The following is a 12,040-nucleotide window of genomic DNA, read 5'->3' as shown; positions in this document are numbered from 1 at the left end:
GTATCATTAGTGTCTATAAAATATATTACATTGGGCAAATGATAGCAAAGAGATCCATTTCATTTATGTGGTTTGCATCTCACATCACCAATTACCAACAGACTACATGAATTATTTATCATCTCAAGTTGGCCTTATATCAAATATTTTACCACTTAGGTATATCAAAAATTGAAAGAGCAATTCTCTTATTTTCTCCTTGTCTTAGGAAAAAATATGCTGACAAACTTCTTAATTAAAAGCAAAGCAAACTGAGACAGAAGGAAATCTTCCCCAAAAGGAGATTATTTGATAAGAACTATTTTGCAAAACAAAGGAGGTCATTTCAGTCCAAAAGCTGAAGACTTGATAGTCTTATTTGCAATTAACTGAATAAAACTTAGGGTTTGTATGCTTGTGAGAAGTGTTTGTTTCATTTTAATATATAATTTTAACAAATTATTACACACAGATGGGATAAACCAACAGGAACTAACCTTGACTTCAGGTTTTTTCTTCAATAGACAAGGGAATAAATCCATAACCAGAAATGGAAACGAGACCCTGTCCATTCCTCTAATCTGTCTTTCATATCAACCTTACTATCAGTTTTGTTGTGTATTGTTGGTATAAACATCTCATCCAATGATCCTCTTTAAGCATTCTCCTTTCAGCATTCATTTCTTTAGCGTGAATTAAGAAGTGACTGTAGTTCTTACATATTTCAGTAAATATTGGTTGTTCACACAAAATAAAAGATTTTCAAAGGAAAAGGAAGAAAATAGCATTTAACCTTCTATCATTCATACGATAATCCAGGCTGAATGTTCCCTGCCCTTTTTCATTCCTCCTTCTCTCTAAAATAGCTCATTTAATGGCGGCTGGCCCCTCCACTGATTTTTTTTTTTTTTATAATTGGGGTATAGTTTCTTTATAATATTGTGTTAGTTTCTGCTGTGCAACAAATTGAACCAGCTTATATGAATACTTACATACTCTGTCTCTGGGGCCTCCATCGCAGAGCACTAGGCTGAGCTCCCTGCGCTACACAGCAGGCTCTCACTAGCTAGCTATTTCACACATGGTAGTATACATATGTCAATTCTACTCTCCCAGTTCATCCCACCCTCACCTTCCTTTCCCTTTCTGCAGGTGAAAACAGACCTTTCCTCAGGTCTGTTCTCTACGTCTGGATCTCTGTTCTTGCCTTGAAAATAGGTTCCTCTGAACCATTTTTCTAGATTACACAGAGATGCATTGATATACAACATTTGTTTTTCTCTTTCTGACTTCTTTATAGTGGCACTGAAATCAAATTTTCATGTGCATAAGAGTTTCATAGGATGCCTTTAAAAAAAAAAAAAGTGGATTCCTTGGCTCTGCTTCTGGATATTTTGAATCAGTAATTTTGAGTGGAACCCAGGATTCTAAGATTTTTAAATAAACATTCCCAAGTAATGTTAATGTAGCAGAAAGTAGACCCTACACATGGACATCACCAGATGGTCAACACCGAAATCAGATTGATTATATTCTATGCAGCCAAAGATGGAGAAGCTCTATACAGTCAACAAAACAAGACCAGGAGCTGACTGTGGCTCAGATCATGAACTCCTTATTGCCAAATTCAGACTTAAATTGAACAAAGTAGGGAAAACCGCTAGACCATTCAGGTATGACCTAAATCAAACCCCTTATGATTATACAGTGGAAGTGAGAAATAGATTTAAGGGCCTAGATCTGATAGATAGAAGGCCTGATGAACTATGGAATGAGGTTCTTGACATTGTACAGGAGACAGGGATCAAGACCATCCCCATGGAAAAGAAATGGAAACAAGCAAAATGGTTGTCTGGGGAGGCCTTACAAATAGCTGTGAAAAGAAGAGAGGTGAAAAGCAAAGGAGAAAAGGAAAGATATAAGCATCTGAATGCAAAGTTCCAAAGAATAGCAAGAAGAGATAAGAAAGCCTTCTTCAGCGATCAATGCAAAGAAATAGAGGAAAAGAACAGAATGGGAAAGACTAGAGATCTCTTCAAGAAAATTAGAGACACCAAGGGAACATTTCTTGTAAGGATGGGCTTGATAAAGGACAGAAATGGTATGGACCTAACAGAAACAGAAGATATTAAGAAGAGGTGGCAAGAATACATGGAAGAACTGTACAAAAAAGATCTTCACAACCCAGATAATCATGATGATGTGATCACTAATCTAGAGCCAGACATCTTGGAAAGTGAAGTCAAGTGGGCCTTAAAAAGCATCACTACGAAGAAAGCTAGTTGAAGTGATGGAATTCCAGTTGAGCTGTTTCAAATCCTGAAAGATGATGCTGTGAAAGTGCTGCACTCAACATGCCAGCAAATTTGGAAAACTCAGCAGTGGCCACGGGACTGGAAAAGGTCAGTTTTCATTCCAATCCCAAAGAAAGGCTATGCCGAAGAATGCTCAAACTACCGCACAATTGCACTCATCTCACATGCTAGTAAAGTAATGCTCAAAATTCTCCAAGCCAGGCTTCAGCAATACATCAACTGTGAACTCCCTGATGTTCAAGCTGGTTTTAGAAAAGGCAGAGGAACCAGAGATCAAATTGCCAACATCCACTGGATCATGGAAAAAGCAAGAGAATTCCAGAAAAACATCTATTTCTGCTTTATTGGCTATGCCAAAGCCTTTGACGGTGTGGATCACAAGAAACTGTGGAAAATTCTTCAAGAGATGGGAATACCAGACCACCTGACCTGCCTCTTGAGAAATCTGTATGCAGGTCAGGAAGCAACAGTTAGAACTGGACATGGAACAACAGACTGGTTCCAAATAGGAAAAGGAGTATGTCAAGGCTGTATATTGGAACCCTGCTTATTTAACTTATATACAGAGTACATCATGAGAAACGCTGGACTGGAAGAAACACAAGCTAGAATCAAGATTGCTGGGAGAAATATCAATAATCTCAGATATGCAGATGACACCACCCTTATGGCAGAAAGTGAAGAAGAACTAAAAAGCCTCTTGATGAAAGTGAAAGAGGAGAGCGAAAAAGTTGGCCTAAAGCTCAACATTCAGAAAACGAAGATCATGGCATCTGGTCCCATCACTTCATGGGAAATAGATGGGGAAACAGTAGAAACAGTGGCTGACTTTATTTTGGGGGGCTCCAAAATCACTGCAGATGGTGACTGCAGCCATGAAATTTAAAGACACCTACTCCTTGGAAGAAAATTTATGACCAACCTAGATAGTGTATTCAAAATCAGAGACATTACTCTGCCAACTAAGGTCCATCTAGTCAAGACTATGGTTTTTCCAGTAGTCATGTATGGATGTGAGAGTTGGACTGTGAAGAAGGCTGAGTGCCGAAGAATTGATGCTTTTGAACTGTGGTGTTGGAGAAGACTCTTGAGAGTCCCTTGGACTGCAAGGAGATCCAACTAGTCCATTCTGAAGGAGATCAACCCTGGGATTTCTTTGGAGGGAATGATGCTAAAGCTGAAACTCCAGTACTTTGGCCACCTCATGCAAAGAGTTGACTCATTGGAAAAGACTCTGATGCTGGGGGGTATTGAGCAGGAGGAGAAGGGGACAACCGAGGATGAGATGGCTGGATGGCATCATGGACTCGATGGATGTGAGTCTGAGTGAACTCCAGGAGTTGGTGATGGACAGGAGCCCTGGTGTGCTGCGATTCATGGGGTCACAAAGAGTCAGACGCAACTGAGCGACTGAACTGAACTGAACTGAACTGAAGTCCTAGCCGTGGGCTAGCTTTCATGTGGCCCCAGTGGTAAAGGATCTGCCTGACAGTGCAGGAGATACAGGTTTGATCCCTGGGTCAGGAAGATTCCCTGGGGGAGGAAATAGAAACCCACTCCACTATTCTTCGGAGAAGGGGATGGCCCCCAACTCCAGTACTCTTGCCTGGAAAATCCCATGGACGGAGGAGCCTGGTAGGCTGCAGTCCATGGGGTCTCTAAGAGTTGGACACGACTGAGCGATTTCACTTTCACCTTTCACTTTTATGCATTGGTGAGGAAAATGGCAACCCACTCCAGTGTTCTTGCCTGGATGAATCCCAGGGATGGCGGAGCCTGGCAGGCTGCCGTCTATGGAGCTGCACAGAGTCGGACACAACTGAAGCGACTTGGCAGCAGCAGCCACTATCTTGCCTGGAGAACCTCATGGACAGAAGAGCCTGGTGGGTTACAGTCCACTCTTGTGTGTGTGTGTGTGTGTGTGTGCGCTAAAGTACTTCAGTAGTGTCCGACTCTTTGCAGTCCCATGGACTATAACAATTAGCATCACCTGGGAAGCCCCAGGATACAGTCCATGGGGTAGCAAAACAGTCAGACACAACTTAGCAACCAACTACACGTGCAAGTCCTAACAAGCTTGCACTAATTCTTGGAAAATGCAAGGGCATACAAAAACTTCTAATTGAAATGATCAGTTTTGATTGACCTAAGAAACCAAGAAATCAAACATGTTCAGTTATGGCTTTTTCAATTGTATTCAAATTTACATTAAAATATATTACTAGAATCCAAAGTGATACTGTTAACTAAAATTAGGCATAAGGAAGTTGAGACTCAAGCCATTAAAATCCAATTTTGAAAAAAAACAAAACATAGTTTACTTTATTCTGTACTCTTTATTTTCAAGAAAGGAATGGAACCAAATTTTATGGGACAATGTAGAGACAATAATTAGAATTCTCCTATCATCCACTTGGGGCTTCACAGGTGGCTCAGATGATAAAGAATCCACCTGCAATGCAGGAGACATGGGTTCAATCCTTGGGTCAGGAAGATCCTCTGAAGAAGGAAATGGCAACCAGTACTAGTATTCCTGCCAAGGAAATCCCATGGACAGAGGAGTCTGGTGGGCTACAGTCCATGAGGTCACACAAGAGTCAGACACAACTTAGCCACTAAATAACAACAATGACAACAAAATCATTCACTTGTATTAAGAAATACACTTTTATTAAACAATTTGCTTCCCAGACAGAGTCTCAGTGTAAAACATTTCAATTTCCTATTTTTTTTTTTTACTTTACAATACTGTGTTGGTTTTGCCATACATTGACATGAATCCGCCACGGGTGTACCTGAGTTCCCAAAAAAACCTTGGCACTAGTGTGGAACTGGGCTAGTGAAGGTTACTCATGTTGGTTATCTGTAGGGATAAAGAAAATCCTTCCAACTTTGCCTTGATCAGTCTAGGCTAACAAATAAACCAAAAGCCTGAAAAATGGAATAGACCTGGCTTCCTTCTAAAAAAATCCTAGAGAAAATACCAACTAGGAATTACTAGAAGATAGACAAATGTGTAGACCTGGGCTTCAAGAACAGTTTTGTAAATTCTTGCAGCATCTGGGAGAAGTGTGGGTAGGAAAGGCAATTTCCAAGACATATTTGGTTAACTTCTCAATTGTGTTAGAACAAACCCCACAGGGGACCATCCAGTGGAATTCTCTCCCCTAGATCCTGGTTTTCTCCTCTCTTTCCATCTCACACCCTGACTTTGTCTCCTCCATCTCCTTTGGTCTAATTATCTACAGAGATAAATTGCTTTAACAATCTACCTAGAATTTTTTTTAATGTGATAAATAATGGTCCCTTTGGAAATACTGAGAATCTTAACAACCATAAGACAAAGTCTGAGAATCTCTGTTACAAAAGAATTCAATGCATTAGCCAGATAAATGATAGAACTGAAATTCAAACTCAGGTCAGCCTGATGCCAATGTTCTTGAACTTTCTACCTCCTCATCCCATCATCACTGACTACCTTTCTGAGTATTAACAAATGGATTGGTTTTCCCCCATTTAGTGGTAAGAAACAGTCTCACCAGGCTTCATCACTCATATGACTAACCTGTAGCACCCAAAGTCCAAGCAACTTGCTGGAAAAGGGGAGTCAATCTAGTAATTTGGTATCAACTGATCATAAATTAGGTCATTTTTCCAGAATTTGATTTTTCCTTTCTGAAATCAAACAAACATGTGATCAATGTCAATAGATGCTGATTATCGAATTGCTTCACAACAAATGAGCTAGTTAAGTACAATCATTATTCTATCTTGCTACTGACAAAAAAATGTACCATGTAAACCTTGAAATGCTCAGAAATAAAACAGTAGAAATAGTAATAAAACAAAAACTTAACGTATACTTTTTATATACCAGTCACTGCATAAGGTGTGAGTTAACTACAAGTTTCATAATGCCATGAAGTGAAAGTGAAAGTTGCTCAGTCGTATCTGACTCTTTGCAATCCCATAGACTATACAGTCAATGGAATTGTCCAGGCCAGAATACTGGAGTGGGCAGCCTTTCCCTTCTCTATGGGATCTTCCCAACCCAGGGATCAAACCCAGGTCTCCTGCATTGCAGGAGGATTCTTTACCAGCTGAGCCACAATGAAGTGTACACTAATTTTATTTCCACTTTGAAAATGACTAAACAGAAGCTCAGATCAAATAAGTCACTTGTCCAATGTTGCACTAGTCCAGAATTATAACAGGAAGTGGTAAGAGCAGGTTTGAAAACAACCATCTTTCACTCCATTGCCCACACTGTCAACTACTCACCCCAATGAGTGGGGCAGTTTTTCCTAAGTTCATCAGTGGCTCAGACAGAAAAGAATCCAACTGCAATGCAGGAGACCTGGATTCGACCCCTGGGTTTGGAAGATTCCCCTGGAGGAGGGGTTAGCAACCCACTCCAGTATTCTTGCTTGGAGATCCCCTTGGACAGAGGAGCTTGGCAGGCTACAGTTTGCGGGGTCGCAAAATCAGACACGACTGAGCAACTAAGCACAACACACAAGCTCATCAATGAGTCTTCCTTCTAATGAAATCCCATGCAAATGAGTTAAGCAGAGAAGGGGCTGATATTTTACTATTGGCTACGTCAGAAAACAATGCAGAGCCAGTGTTGCAATTCACCAAAGCATTAAAAATAGAAGTAAAGTTGTGTAACCCTCTTCTTCAGGAGGCTTTCTGTGCTGACATTTGATTGGCACAGCCAAGGGCGTCAGTGTCAGGGCAGCCTGCACAAATGATTACATAGAAGGTTTAGAAAGAAACAAAAATGAATAATTTCATAGTTACTCCAAAGCACTGTCACATGCTTACATCAGATATAATCACAACCTCATACAAATATCTAATGTGGGCAAGGAAGGAGATGATTTAAATACATAAATTTATTTTTGGTAGGGGGAGGACAGGGACAGAGGGTACTGACCTCTCTAATAACAAAATCTTACAATTTATTCTTAACTAAAATATGTTAAGATACTAATCAGACTCTGAGACTGTGTACATATATATGTATCTATATACATACCATGAAATTAGAAGAGGCTTGCTACTTGCAGGGAAAGCTATGACAAACCTAGAAAGTGTGTTAAAAAGCAAAGATATCACTTTGCTGACAAAGGTATTGTCAAAGCTATGGTTTTTCCAGTAGTCATGTATGGATGTGAGAGTTGGACCATAAAGAAGGCTACTCTCCAAAGAATTGATGCCTTCAAATTGTGGAGCTGGAAAAGACTCTTGAGAGTCTCTTGGACTGCAAGGAGATCAAACCAGTAAATCCTAAAGGCAATCAATCAACCCTGAATACTCATGGGAAGGACTGATGCTGAAGGTGAAGCTCCAATACTTTGGCCACCTGATGCAAAGAGCCAACTTAATGGAAAAGACCCTGATGGTGGGAAAAACTGAAGACAACAGGAGGAGGGGGCACCAAAGGATGAGATGGTTGGATGGCATCACCGATTCAATGGACATGAGCTTGGGCATATTCCAGGAGATAGTGAGAGAGAGGGAGGCTTGCCCTTTTGCAGTCCATAGGGTTGCAAAGACATAGACATGACTTAGTGACTGAACAACAATATGTATCAATTATAGACACACACACACACACATACACTCACACACACATGTCTGTGTTTTCCTCCCAGAGTATGATGAATATAAGCTCTCTGTCTCTCAGTCACTCAGTTGTGTCTGACTCTGTAGCTGGCCAGTCTCCTCTGTCCATGGGATTATCCAGGCAAGAACACTGGAGTGGGTGCCACTTCCTTCTCCAAGAGGTCTTCCCAACCCAGGGATGGAGCCCACATCTCTTGCATCTCCTGCATTGGCAGGCAGATTCTTTACCACTAGCACCACCAGGGAAGCCCAATATAAGTATATTATCTAAATAATTTAAGGGTCTTGCTCAACATTAATTATTGCATGCTTCTATAACATGGTGATATTCCCTGTAAGTACCAAGGTATTAATTCTTCCATTATATACATCATGCATGTGTTAACTGCCTATGCTGTACCAGGCACTCAGATTATAAATATAAAGAGACATTAGGCTTTACTTTCAAAGAGTCTGGGGATTTGCTGAGGGGAGATGAAAGTTGGCTACATACTGTAAGAGCTGTACTCATTTATTCAATAAACATTTTATCATCTGTGAGGCAATATAAAAGAAGATAGAAATACAAAGGTCATTCAGACACAATTCCTGCTTTCAAGTTGCTCTGGAAACAGAGGGCTTCCCTTGTGGCTCAGCTGGTAAAGAATCCACCTGCAATTCGGGAGACCTAGGTTCAATGCTTGGGTTGGGAAGATCCCCTGGAGAAGGGAAAGGCTACCCACTCCAGTACTGCGGCCTGGAGAATTCCATGGTCCATGGAACTCCAGTACTGCGGCCTGGAGAACTCCATGGTCCACGGGGTCTCAAAGAGTCAGACATGACTGAGTGACTTTCACTTTCACTTGTGCTTCCCTTGTGGCTCAGATGGTAAAGAATGAGCTCAGCTGGAAATAGAACAGCTAACTCTTTTTAGTTGTCACTGGAAGGATATTCGGAGAGTATGTTACCTGAACAGAGCAGCCCTCCCCAGTGTTTAAGTGTAGGAAGTCTTATGTGTAGATATCCACATATAAATTTAATTAAAGTTTTTTTTTTTTCTTTTTTGAGAAACAGACATAGAGAACAAACGTACAAACACCAAGAAGGGCAAGTGGAGGTGGGCAGAACTGGGAGATTGGGACTGACATATACATACTGCTTCGTATAAAATAGTAACTAATGAGAACCTACTGTGTAGCACAGGGAACTCTACTCAGTGCTCTGTGGGGACCTAAAATGGGACTGAAGTGAAATGAAAGTCACTCAGTCATGTCGGATTTTTTTCGACCCCATGGACTGTAGCCTGCCAAGTCTCTCTGTCCATGGAATTCTCCAGGCAAGAATACTAGAGTAGGTAGCTGTTCCCTTCTCCAGGGGATCTTCCAACCCAGGGACTGAACCCAAGTCTCCCACATTGCAGGAAGACTCTCTACCAGCTGAGCTACCAGGGAAGCCTGACCTACATGGGAAGGAAATCCAAAAAGTTGGGGATATATGTATATGTCCAGCTGATTCACTTTTCTGTACAGCAGAAACCAACACAACATTGTAAAGCAACTGTACTCTCATGAAAATGTTAAAACATAAAGTTTATGAGAGTTTTTCATCAGAGTTCAGTGATTCCACTTGAAAAGATTATTTGAACTATTTTTGCTTCTGAAGCTTGTGCAACATCACCAAGCTTTCTTTTCCCTCTTTAACAGAGAGACAATGCTTGTACACACTGTAAAAGGGAGGTCTGCTTTTGCATTTCATATCATCTTCAAAGTAAAATCCTGTGAAACTGCATCTTGTAATGGCCGTGCCTCCTAGGGAGAAACTTGTGAGGTCCCTTCAAATAGGGGATTTTTATGAAAATAGATTTGCCTGGAGAAATTTTGAAATTTCTCATCCTTGTAAATAGAAACATGTTTTCTTGTAAATGCTTTAAACTTTAAGCTGATGAAAGGAATTAAGGTCATTGGAGGAGAGGCCTAAGAAGGAACTAAAATATCCCAGAATTACACAACCAGCAGGGAGCTCCAGGCATCTAGCCTTTTATTTATTGAAAGGATTGCAGCTAAGGAGTTACCTTAACCTTAAAAAACATCTCCAGAGAAATAGCCCTCCTAGCCCTGTTTGGTAAAGTACTCCTGGAAGGTTATTCAAAGCTAAAACCCATTCCTCTTTCTTTTTATTTGTTTGTGGAAATGTGTGCGGATCCTGGTTACAAATGACAACTCTCAGAGACGGAAAATCTGCTACTCAGTTCCCAAACCTGAGATTAACTTATCCCCATGTAAAGGGACCCAGGTTTCTTTAGCTTTCCCCTTATTCTCAATCTTTCAATCATTCACCTACACTCCTTGTACATAACATGCATGCACGTATGCTCTATTGTGTCTTTGCGACCCCATGGACTGTAGCCCACCAGGCTCCTCTGTTCATGGGATTTCCCAAGCAAGAATACTGGAGTGGATTGCCATCTCCTACTCCAGGGGTCTTCCTGACCCAAGGATTGAGCCTGCATCTCCTGCATTGACAGGCAGATTCTTTACCATTGCAGTACTTGGGAAGACCCTGTACATAACAGGTCATTGATAAATATTCATCTCATTAAATGGACTTAGTTGATCTTCTCTAGAATGCTGTTAGGCCACATCTTGTTTCAGTTATAAGGACCTAACGTGGAGGCAGATACACTCAAAAGAGGATTTATATAATCCTGAGAAGAGTGCTTCATTGTTTAAAATATACTTACATTCATGTGTGTATACCCTTTCATTACCATCCACCTTCTCAGCCAGACTTGTTTTCTGTAGCTCAGCACTGGGAATAAAATACAGAAAAGCACAGTCCCTATATTCAAGGCACTAAAAATCTACCTGGGAGCACACATACACACTGTAATCCTAACTTAAATTTGTAAATACAGACAGGCTTCACAGGGTATCGTGAGAACACAGAGAAGTGTACATAGGGGTGGGTTTGGCTGGGTGAACAAATGGCAGGTCAGCCATCAGTCTGAAAAATGTACAACCAGAGAAAAGGAGTCAGATTTTAGGAAGGAAACTTTTACTTAACATAACAGTCTGGATTTTCTCCCGGTCGCTTCAGGGATATTTCTGGTACATGAAACAAATGAGAAGAGAAAAAGGGGTTAAAAAAATAAAGGAAAGAAAATGAAAGACAAGAGGGAAGAGGAGAGGAGAAGGCAAGAAATAGAAATGAAAGAAAAGCAAAAGAAAATGAAACCCAGGACCTTCTCCTTTGGAAAGTCCTGGACCACTACTTAATCTCTTCCATGTAGCTCTACAGTCTTCTTACTGCCTTGTGGTAATGTTATCTTCACAATATGTGAAGACATAGCTATTTGTATATGATTGCACACTGGGCCTACCTTGAAGCACTTTCTAAATAAGCTGAGTAAGTGATTGAGGCCCTTCCTTTAGATTCCAACAGTGCTTTGCCAGGGCTGCCCTTTGCACTTGGAATTTACTTGACCCCACTGTTACTCCATACTCACTGGGGACAGATTTCCATGCATCCCTATGGAGCTATTGCATGGTGAGGAATCTTCCAATCAGGTGCCTCCTAAGCATGCTTCTAGAGGACATGAAAGTGAAAGTGTTAGTCACTCAGTCATGTCTGACTCTACGACCCTGTAGACTGCGACACTCCAGGCTCCTCTATCCGTGGGATTTTCCAGGCAAGAACACTGGAGTGGGTAACCATTCCCTTCTCCAGGGGCTCTTCCTGACCCAGGGATCAAACCTGGAACTCCTGCATTGTAGGCAGATTCTTTTCTATCTGAGTCACAAGGGAAGCTCCTAGAGGAAATGATCTATTCTAATTTTAAGCCCAGATTATAATTGTGTCAGCTTTACTGACAAATTCCTATTCTGGCCTTTATCTGACTTCATATTCTCTCTTCATATTCAGTCATGTTGTTCTGCCTAGGTTTCTTTTCCTTAGTCTACGTAGAGAATAATGTCCGAAGAGTTGGCAATTTACATATCCCTTGCCTATTATACTCAAACCTGTTTATAACTTTCTGATTTTTTACCAAATCACATAGTCACAATGAAAGGCTTTTCAGATGAGATCAGATCAGTCACTCAGTCGTGTCCGACTCTTTGCAAACCCATGAACTGCAG

This window comes from Capricornis sumatraensis, chromosome 21 (genome assembly GCF_032405125.1).
Source record: "Capricornis sumatraensis isolate serow.1 chromosome 21, serow.2, whole genome shotgun sequence".
NCBI lineage: Eukaryota > Metazoa > Chordata > Mammalia > Artiodactyla > Bovidae > Capricornis > Capricornis sumatraensis.
Note: the sequence above shows the minus strand (reverse complement) of the source record.